The following is a 12,040-nucleotide window of genomic DNA, read 5'->3' as shown; positions in this document are numbered from 1 at the left end:
TGAAACTAATTACGGTTAATTGGACTTATCCAAAGAGTCGGAACAAAATCTCCAAATTCGGCAGTCTAGCCTTTTGCTCCTTGGAATGTCAAACGGCAAAATCTGTTATCACGTTGATATTGTCGTTAAACAGCACGACCTTTCCGATTTAATGCTGGTTTTCGTATACCATTAGAAATTAAATCGATTAATGGTAATTAAATGAAATCAACAAACATCCAGGAAAGAACGTTTGTTTAGCTGATCCAACCTAAACACGTCCGGGCTAATAGACATCTCCTGAGGGCAGAGTTCATACTACCTGGGAAAGAAGAGTTGTTGTCAACAAACTGAATTTGGTTGGGTGGTGTACAAGCAAACAAAATATTGTACCAACCACGGCAGTCGATATTTGGTATGGTATCGACAATTGTAGACGGAAACCAACTATGGACATACTAGGACTTGGAAGAGGTAACAGTGGTTAATAGGTTCAATAAAGAAGAGAAGGTGTGCAAGAACCATCTGGCCAATTTTTGAAAAGGATTGTTTTAGGGTTCCACTAATTGTATAACAATTAAGAACGCTCTGGGAGTTACGTTGTTTGAAAGACAAAGCATCGTTTTTTTAATTTGTTTATTTAATTATACAATAACTATAAAACCTGTGGTGATCGGGTTTGTCATATTGTTTTTTTATCAAAAGAAGTGATCAAATACGAATTTTCACAAAGATCGGATGAATTTGACTTAGTAATAACGAATTGTTTATCTTCGGGATTGCTTTTTTTATATTTTGATTCTAATAAATTCATTTGTATTCATTTTTCCTCAGAGATACTTGAAGTCAAATGCGAAAAGAAGCGACATTTCCCCATTTTGTCTTCGTTTTTTTGGTTATAACAATATGTTCAGGGGGTTTCCGACCAGGGGGACTATGATTTTCGGATTCAGGGGATTTTTTTACATGGCATACACTTGGTTTCGTTGAGTGAAGTAGCAGCATACAGTTTAGACCGGGCAGGGACAAGTCGCCGTCGCCGAGTCGCCGTCGGGCAATCTCGCCATCGGTCAACTTGCCGTCGGTTAACTCGCCGTCACCGGAAACAAAATAAAGATTATTTTTTTAAAATATTTAAATCTAACACTTATGATGTCTATTACTGCAGTCTGCAATCAGTTTCATCATATATTATTATTTAGCAATCTCGTTTCATCATTGGAATGGTGTAGTTATTTGCGGTGTTGTGTAAGATCCTTTAATTCTGGATCTAGATAGAGATCCAGATACATTTAAAAATCATGATCTAGATCCAGATCAAAGATTTACACGATCTAGATCCCCCCAAAACGATCTAGATCCTTATAACGTATGGAAAATAGCAAGAAAAATTGTACGTAAACCCTTGTGAAAAAGACCTTCCTTGAAAATTATAATAACCTTTTAAGAATTCACAACAGTTGTAAATTATATTGCACTTCGGTTTTCGCGCTTGGACGTCAAAGTATGTTATCCTTTCTTTCTTCTAATGCTGACAGACTAATCCTTTACCTGTACCCGTCGTAAAATACACGGATTGAGAAATTTCAAGAAAAAGTCATGTTACGACGATAGTGATATTTCGAAATATCTTAGGGGGTTAGCCCATAATTATGAAATGTAAATGTATAATGTATAACCAAAAATATTTTTGTAATTTTAGTGTTTTGTTTGAGAAGAATAAACTGATTGCACTTACAAACATTTAATAGTATTTTTTATTATTTATTCCGCTGACGGCGACTTGACCGACGGCGAGTTTACCCGGCGGCGAGTTTGTTCGACGGCGGGTCGGCACGGCGAATCGCCGACCGCCAGTCGGCGACGGCGAGTTGTCCTAGACCCAGTTTAGACTACTTTTTGAGTTAATTTGACTGGACTAATAGGGATTTATGTGTATTGTTTTTCTCTATGTTTACTTTTAAATGACAAAATCTCTTCTGAAGGGCGCCTAATTTTATGCAACTAAAATAAGATTCCATGCTCATATCCATTTATATGGCAAGCTTATAGACATTCTTTTATTGGTACCTACCTACATTTATAGCGAGAAGATATTGCTCTCAATGTGGCTTACAACAGGGAGATCCTGAGGCTGAACGTCGGAAAATTAATAAATACAGAGGTCATCAATACATCTCCTACCCAGTTGCTTTTGAGTCGATGGGACATCGGCAACTGTGGCAATGTGTTTCTATTAAAGTTCAACAGGGTAATTCGATTGCGATATTGGGAATCATTCCACGTCCTAATGACCTTAGTTCTCTTTTTTAGCGTAACACAACGAAGTTGAGGTAATTAGCGTAACACAACGAAGTTGAGGTAAAGCTTATGTGCTCGTGTTTCCGTCCGTCCGTCCGTCCGTCCGTCCGTCCGTCCGTCCGTCCGTTCCATCGAGATCTCGGCCTCTGGGCCACCTAGAGACTTCGGGTTTTCGCTAATTGATAGCTGTTATGGTCTATATTTGCCCAATTCGATCAGTTTCATTTAACTCCATATGTTGCGCAGACTGCGCAATGCCAACTTTCATATTTATGGGGATATTTCTTTGAAATTTTAACCACAGACGCTTCTAGTAAAGATAAGCATTTCGCGCATAGTAAAAATCATGTGGGCATGCGCAGTGGCTGCACAGGCTGCTCATAGCCAACTTTCTTATGTATGGCAATATTTCTTTGAAGCTTTATTTTACTTATTTAACTCCTCTCTTTCTCTGGACGTGGACGTGCTTCAATATGCAGATTCGACATTTTGTGTGCTTTTGGTGACGATGCGTCGTTTCAATACTTTGTGTTACGCGGCAATACCCACGAGTGGGTTTTGGAACATTTTTTTTCTGATTTTATGTAAATGTTTAGGTATTAAGTATCGTTTCCTTAATTTCTATCCGTTAGTAAGTTACAACCCTCTATATATTAATAACAAATTAATTTTATATATTAGGAATATACACAACTTTCTATTCGAATCTTAAATACAAGATCGTATATACGGCAAATTCTAATTCATTAAAAAAATGTTATCATGAACTTGATAAATTAATCCATTACCATACCTCTCATTTCGAAACCAGTAACGCAACAGATAGAGCAACTAAATCGAAACGGCTTCTAAATATAAATTATTTAACCTCGCAAGAAAAAATCTCTTTCGAACATTTGCACTAAATCTTTTTTGTGATAAGTTTAAAAAAATAACTTGTACAGGTAATGTTGGAAGGCACTTATGCACAAAGACAAAATTTAGAAACAATACCATTGGAGAACATGCGAAATTTTTGATTCGCTAGCAGGAGGGTTGTACTATTGATTTAGATTTAAGTCCAGACTAATGCCAGATGGAACTGGTATTGAAAGTAGATACTATACTTATTTAATAGTAAATGATGAAAAGATAATCCAATTTAAAATCAGGAATATTCCACAAAATTGCATTATTGAACACGCTGATTAACGACAGACTTTTAAATGTTATTTCGACCTGTAGAGTAACTTCTCATGATCCTGAAGACGATTAAAATAATTATTATTAAAGAATAAGGGGGTTTACAGTCAAATATTTTTTATGCCGGAGCTCTGTACAAAGTCGGTCTTCCATGCTACCAACGTATCTAAAACTTCATGTATTTAACGTAGGAGGGTATATTTCGTAGTTATAAATTTAGCTGAAACATAAAAGACCGGCTTTTAACCAATTTGAACGTATTTGATTATCCAGGATTTTCTCTAGAAGAGAATCATAAAAATGTTATTGTTGAACACTGTGGAAAGCCATTTCAAAAACTTGAGCATGAATTTCCCACAATACTTTCTGGAGAAGAATAGGTACCTATGACAATTTGTCCGCTTAGAATTGGGTTCGTAATCCATTTTACAGGAAACCTAAAGGTATGTCACTGGAAACATAAATTTGTGAACTTCTAACTTCTAACAAGAATCACGTTGTGTTACCATTGCTAATGGTGGTCATTTTTGTACGACTATGCTATGGAAAGCGGTACGATTTCGAATATCTCATGCAATTATCAAATCTCTAAAAATTAGCACAATTCGGTCATCCTAGATAACCTAAAAGTTCTACAGTAAACCTTATATCTTTATATTTAGACTACCCATCCCATAATCAATGAAAATTAAATACAAAGTCTATAAATCTGCAGACTACTGATTCGATAAGCATTTTTTGTGAAGAAAAAATATCGCTACACAAGCAGACGATTCCAAAGGTATCAAGCAAAATATTTACTACCACATAGTAAACAATGCTAGAATTATAAATAATTATGTTTATAAAATGTTATTTAAATATCTGAGTTAGTAGGTTTTTTTTAATTAATTGTACCTGATTTGAGCGAAAACGTTTTCAGCAAAACACCAATGACATTGGCGCCAAAAAGAAGCAATCGGGTGGGTTAAAATGGGGTGAGATTTTCAAAAACCATCATTCATATTAAAATCTCGTCTTGGGGTTTTTGAAAAATCAGAGAATCAGTTAAAGAAACAACCAGGAATCGGCGGGCAGTAACATCAAAGGAAACAACTAAAACAATATTACGGTACACGGGCATGGTAGCGATTTCTCAAACGGTAACAGAAGTCAAGTTAATTAGCGGTATCTACGGGGAAACGATGTGTAGGAAAAAAGGAACACAGCCCATTTTTTATACTTAACGGAAAGGAAAGCATAAAACGTTTACCGGTACGGTACGTTGAGAAATTCTTTACTCCAATACGCAGCTAATAACTGCAAATTTTTCTGGTTAATTAAATTGGGTGTGGTTCTTGTTGTGTAATTATATTAATATTCCTCGGCTGCTCGTTGGTTACTAACCCTCTTCTGACCTTAAGGATAAGAGGTAAAGAAAAAATACTAACTCCTGTAAGACAAATGGTTACCACATTCTTCACCGGTACGACGTAGTCTGGCTCTCGGTGTAAATTTGTTCTTCGTATCGATACGCACACGATCCGCTTGGCAACGTACGGTTTGAAAAACAACTGGTGCAGACTCAGTCTCTGAGGTAGCCCGTGGAATAACTTAACTTTCGAACGCTTTTCACTTATAAGTATAACTATGCCCACTTTATCTACCGTCCTCGTAGGCGCTTATCCGTACTATTTAACGATTCTCATTGCGGTTATTTGACTACAATGACGCATTTCAATTCCCTCATTCCGAATATACATACGTAAAGCAGTATTTATGATCCTATTCATTTACATGTCAAATAAATTTGCATTTCTAACCGCGATTATTGCTTTATTTTGCCAATTCCCTTTTAGTCTCCACACGGTTAAATAATATCCCAATTCCGGCATAACAAATGAATCCTTCCTTCCTTTTATAAACTTCGGAAAATCCATGGAAGGACGCACGGTTTTTCCAGCCGAACCAGCGTATTCGACTAATATCGTTCAAAAATTAAAACTTATTACTCGGCTGCTTGCCATGCTAAGAATTGGGGGCTATAAATTGCGAACGTCTGAATAAATGAGCTTGTTTCCAACGACACCAAGCACGACCCATTCTGATAACGTTTAGGTACTGCAACTCATTTAATTAGCTACTGTTGAAATTCCAAAATTTGGTAGTTCAATTCACAACGATCACTTCCACGAATTTTGGAATCAAGCGACAGGTTACTTTATCATATTTATCTACCAGAAATCTTGCCAGGTTCTATCATAGTTTTAAATTAACATAGGGAAACTGAAATCGGTTAATACAAAAATCTTAAAATATGAATCCTTGCTTTCCCATGCCGACAGTTGTCAGTTGCTACAAAAATAATTTACATATCTCTACGGGAACAATTAGAAACTATACAATCGTGTTCGGTAGCTGGTTTTCCTCACGGCGGCTAACACGGCTCTATAAATTAAAACATTGCTTTGCCTTAAATTTCTCACTTATAATAAATAAAAAATAAAATCTGAAAGCTATGGTTTCTTAGTAAGGAAACGCCAAATTACTCGTCCAAACATACCGGGTGGTCATTAAAGCTGGTAGATTTCATATACGAAACGGCTGCTTTTTTACAATCCCCTGGTCACAAAATCTTTCGGGAATCAAGTGGACAACATACGTGTGCTCTCTCGAAGAAAAATAGGCAGTTTTTACCTTATTTTTTATCTTACATGGGTAGTAAGTCTCGATCTTCAACAACAGCGGAGATACATCGCAGTCTCAACCAAGTTAGGACACACGGTACGTACGTACTGTAATAAACCAAGTCCAGCCGAGAAGGGACTGTGCAACTCAAAACCAAAAATCAAAACTCCCGCCAAAACTAACTGAACACTCGGGGCACATGATCGGCAAGTAACAGACCTGTCTAGTGCTGTAATCTACGTTGTGTTGTGAAGCAAGTTTCTTGAGGATGTATTCGCTCGGAAGATCGATTAAACCAGCATTATTATTTCCACAGGAAATGGGGGAGAGTGAAATTTAATTAAAACGTTAAAATATTTCAAATTGGAAATACAAAACAAGAGTTGCCTTCTCATTACCACGAAAGTAGCTCTAGGGTTCTCATTGATTACAGTGAAAGAAAAGAGATACTGAAAAGTGAAAACCTCCCAAGAAGTGTACTTACTTACTTTCTTACTTTTCCAATTTGCATTTTACAAATATATTACTTATAGTAGTTATTAGCCTGTACGACAACATTTGTAATAGTCTGTGCGAGTAGGGAAAAATGTACCTACAAATTAAATGAGAATATATCGGAAAATGAAGAAAAGTCGATAAGAGATGTAAGAATATCTAAAGAAACTGAATTTCCCTGTCTGAACTATATGGATAGTGACAGAAAGGCAGTGGCAGATTAAAGTAACGTTAAACAGTTATTTGGTCGACTTTCTTTAAGACTAGTTTTTCGGGTACGAATTTTCCTTAGTCGCAAGGGGCAAGTTCTGGTAAGTGAAGTCTTGGGAAGAATATTTCGGGAGCCCGTTCCGGGTACGAATTTATCTGGAGATGAATATTCCTTCACAAGTAGTCTACAAGAAAATTTACCACATATACTTTAATTGAATTAGTATGTCTAGTTTTGACAGTCCTCTCTGATAGCTATAAGCTCTATATTCGATAATTAACTGTAAAATTAATTGTACCTAAATTAACACTAAACTATTTGTTTAAAATAGATTAGGTACATAGATTTTTACTACTAATGGAAACGTTCAACGCTGTAGCTAGCTGCGAAGCTAAAAGAATCAGGCTCGCACAACAAATGAGGAAGCAATCGATGAAGTAAATCGAATAAAGTGCATTCGAGTGCAATTCTATAGAAATCGTGTACTCGAGAATGGGAAATTAATTCAGAAACACCATACTACACACATTTCCGAGTCCGTAATTCAAATTATCGCAGGATCTGACAAGAATAACACCTGCTTAAGTATTCCTATGTTGCGGGTGTGATATTACATCCAGTTTTAATCTTAATTTCTTCTCTGCGAATTTCTTTCGAAATTTAACCACGAGCGCCCATTTCCCCGCAAGACAAAAAATTAGAATAGAAATGTTGTGTTTGTGCATCGTTCAGTATGCGGAAAAAATTAGGTCGTGAAGAACAGTAAGGCGGGTAACTAAGAATGCACGTTGAGTCACATATCACAATAAAGTCACGTCTAAAATATGAATTGCAGTACACGTAAGGCAATATTTTATGCTATTTTTTCGATTTTTTTGGAGAATTCGAAATTACCATAAATGAATTTAACCGCAACCGTATTCTTGTTACGTGTACATCGTCTCCCATCATCTCTTACGCCTTTCAACTTATCCGTATTAGGAGTGCATTGTCCTTTCGTGATGCTGATTTGATATAAACTAATTTTCTTAATATAATTTCAAAATAAAATGCACTTGCGCTACTGACGTAATGTCTAATACATTTAACCTTTCCATTTTGGGAATTGTAAATTTCCCCATTTCTGAGGCGATTTACAACACCATTTTAAAAGAAACAAAAAACAAAAGTTCAGGTTTCTAATCGAATCTCCACAACTTATAGGCCAAGTAAATAAGAAAAAAAGTTGTAAATTTTTGCAATCAATTCGTAGGCATCGAAATGTGGCATAGTGTTTTCAAGTTTTAAAGCCCTTCACAGTTTCTAAGCACCGAAAGTTTGCTTACTAGTTTTAATAGCATATACAATATAGCTCTAGAGTTGTAGAAGCGTTATAGTAGTTTTAAATTTTACTATATAAGCACATCTAAATGTGTTTAATGGCAATTCCAATATACATGCCGAAGTGACTCTTAATAAAGTTCGCGCTCGTATGCGATACATTTATGCATTATAAATTGTGTATAAGTGAGTAATAAATAACAATTAACTCTTATAAATCAATCCATTTAAGGACTGTTCTAAATTTATTAATAATTAATTGTAAATAAGTAAATCACGTAATTACATTTACGTTACAATATCTTTATATTAGCGAACACCCAGACAAATATCATCAATATCGGAATTTTTGTTGCACACTCACCTAAGGATGCGTAATATTCCCAAACATTGTTAACATTTCTTTACCAATCTCTCCGAAGAAAGGGAAAAACACGCTGCCTTAATAATGAACAATCAACAAGATTATTATAAAACGAGAACTATATTCTGTGCTAAAATTAAAATTAACTGCACGTTAGTAAAGGGAGGTGTGGCAGTAGAATCCAAAGTGATCCACTGTTTTGATGGAAATACACGTTTTGAAGCACCAAGAAGCCGAATCAAAGAAAATCTGGATGACGTCGGTCTGCCTGTTTGTACTCTCATTTCTGACTGAAATAATTGAAACCAAAATTGGTACACATGTTCTTAGACGAAGGAGGAGCTGAAGAGCTATTACCTCCAATTGAACCAAACTTTGCAAAGAACTAAACCTAATTACGTATGTGGGAGTGTTGTCTGTGCTAGCCACAGCCAATTTTTACCACCCATATGTTAGTAAGGGAGTTATTGCGGGGTGAAAAATGATCCCCACTTTTTTTACGAAAATACACGTACACGTTGTACCAGGAACCTGAATGAAGTCGATGATGTCGGTTAGACTTTCTGTCACTCTGTTTGTCTGTACTCTCATTTCCGTATAATCGACTGAACCGATAGGAACCAAATTTGGTACACATAGATAGCAATAGTTTTTAACAGAATCGCGCATGCGCAGATGTGCGGGTTGTATCTGTGCTATCCGCAGCAAATTGATTCTTTTAGCTTTCGATTTTTATAGGGTGTTCAGGAATTCACATCAAATTTCGTAGATTCGGAAATGTGTAAACTAAATTTTTATAGAAATTTCCTTCTTTCTATTCTAAGTTAAATTCTACACTGAAAATGTACGACAATAACTATACATCTTTATCTAGAATGAACAATTTTTGTTGAATTTGTGCCGAAAATAAAAATACAAACAAAAAAAGACATTCGGGCAAGGTCAAAATTTTAAAGAAGGTAAAAATAATACAATAATAACTAATACGAACTTGTTCTCTTACACAAATCACAGATTTATTCAATAATAAGCTACAAATAAAAATCACTCAGGGCCAGAGACAATCACGCAACACAGGCAGTCGATAGAAACAGGTTTAATAAAGTCTTATATATTCAAATCCAATGACCCCGTGGCGTCTGTCGCTGCCAAACGCTTGAACCTATTCGGTTGAAACTTTGCACAGTAGACTTATATGCCGCATTTAACAAGTCTATTGAAAATGGATCAAATCCAATGACCCCGAGCTGCTCTGTCACTTTTTTAGTTGCTCTTTAGGGGTTTATTCAATTTGGACCAGTGGTTATGGAGCTGTAGTAATAATTATTCTAACCAACGCCATTTTCCACGATGGCGGCCAATATGGCGACCGCCGAGTTTATCCTCCCCAAAAAAACTGATCCCCATGCCACAACCCACAAATAACTATCCAGGAAGGGTGGTCAAACTTTAATAACACGGAAACTCCCAACATAGCATTCATATGTACTATAGATAATATCGAAAAAGTAAAAGAGAACTTAAAAGAAAACTGTGGTGGAACTGAGGAAAGATAAAACTTTAAAAAATACGTATTATTAAGAAAAATGCTGAATCATAATCTACATACCTCACACTTATTGCATGCAAAAACAAATCCGCAAAGTGCTTCAATGGAGCACATCAGCCACAGAACATCAGAAAAAGAGAAACCATTCCAAAGAAATATGGTGATAGTCAAAACCATAAGGTTCAAGTAAGCAATAAGTCAAGAAAAAAGTAATAGTGTACTAGGAAAAAAATAATTTGTATGCAACCAATATGAAGGCAAAATCTTTACTGTGCCAACGGAATGAAAGGAATTCATAATGTAGAAAAGAAAAGAAGATGGCAACCTCCAGCGGGGAAAATGAAAAACTATTGTAAAAGAAACCTATTACAATCGGATGGCCTCTAGCTGCCGAAAATAAGGAACTAAGGTAATAGCAACTCTACTACAGGAATAACTTACATTTTAACTCAACGGGTTAAAATGAAAATAAGATGGTGTAAGAATATTGAATATAAACGACTGCGAGCAGTAGTGGAAATGAAGCTCATCTATCCTACGTCATTTGATATCTGTAGAGCATTGTTTTCTTAATGGATTCCTTATGCCGGGAGATTGGATCTCGGGAACTCAGTTAATTTGGTTATAACTGCAAATGCAGTATGAGATCATGCGGTAACGTAGAAAAAAGCAAAATTGGCATATTTTATGAGTACGTGGGATTTTATTCGTAAGGTGGAAAGAAGCCAGTAAACGATTAAAGACATCCGGCTAGGCAAGGGCGAAGAATAAATTCAGTATACTCGTAATTGTAAAGTTATTATAGTAACCGGAGTAGAAACGACCGTTAAAAAATCAAGGTGTAAAACTGACAGAGCAACTTCCTCCTGTTGCGTTAATATCAGAAAGATTTGAAAAATTTTAAAAACCTGCGATTAACAAACTCTTATAATAATAGATAAAAATCTGCTTGAACGCAATCCAGAAAACTACCAGGATTTAAACGTGAACAAACTGCAATAACTAAAGAATAATTGCATCATTTGGAAATTCACCCAAGTATTTTTTATATTTGTTATATTATTTTAATATCGGTCGCATACTCACTGTTTAAGTAGATAAACCTTGAGCTAGATTTCACCAGTGACTATTGTGTTTATAAAAGCGATTATTATTATTTTTAAAAAAAACGGAGACAAACACCAAACAAGATAGTCTTTATCGACAATATTGACAGTTTATAGGCCTTGGTGCAGGAGGATTCGATCCCCAAATCACTTTTCTTCTTTTGCAAAACTGACCACTTTTTGGTGACGGATGATACCACAATTAAAGCGCCTATTTCATCAGATGTATTGAGTTGTTTTAGCGACCTTTCATTTGTCGTTTGTTATGCTAAATCCTATACACGTTTTGATCCTTTGATTAAGCAAACTTAAACACGTATATCTGTGGCGATATTTGACTGTGGAGAGGAGCTCTGTTGTCGGCCATTGTTATTACTTTGGGTTATTATTTATTATGTTGGTGTGTTAAAAAAATGTATTGAAATAAATTTTAAGGGTTGGTTAAGTGCGCCAAAAAATAAACGCACATCAAAAAAAATCCGCAGGCTAAAAGACACATGAAATGTGTATGCGCAGAGTCGCAGGCGGATGTTTCCGAAATTTTAACAGATCTTTCATCTCGTCTTTCATAAAATTAAATTGACCGCAAATAATGCGCATGGTCAACATCAATTGTCTTATTTGTGAGGTGATTTTTTTTTGAAAGTTTGACCGTCTTCTCGTAAAAGTTAACGAAAAGCGTATTTCAAAAATTGGATCACACAGTCATGCGTACACCGTATGTCTCTTATTTGTAGATCAATTGCCGCTTGTCCAAATTATAAAGTTAAACTGGGCATAAATGTCAAAAGGGGTTCATACATGCATGACCAAGACTTGTCTCTATCGGTCAGCGCGCTTTTCTGTTGTTTGTTGCAGGAAATTTT

This window comes from Photinus pyralis, unplaced genomic scaffold (genome assembly GCF_008802855.1).
Source record: "Photinus pyralis isolate 1611_PpyrPB1 unplaced genomic scaffold, Ppyr1.3 Ppyr1.4_LG1, whole genome shotgun sequence".
NCBI classification, from domain to species: domain Eukaryota; kingdom Metazoa; phylum Arthropoda; class Insecta; order Coleoptera; family Lampyridae; genus Photinus; species Photinus pyralis.
This window is presented reverse-complemented; position numbering follows the sequence as displayed.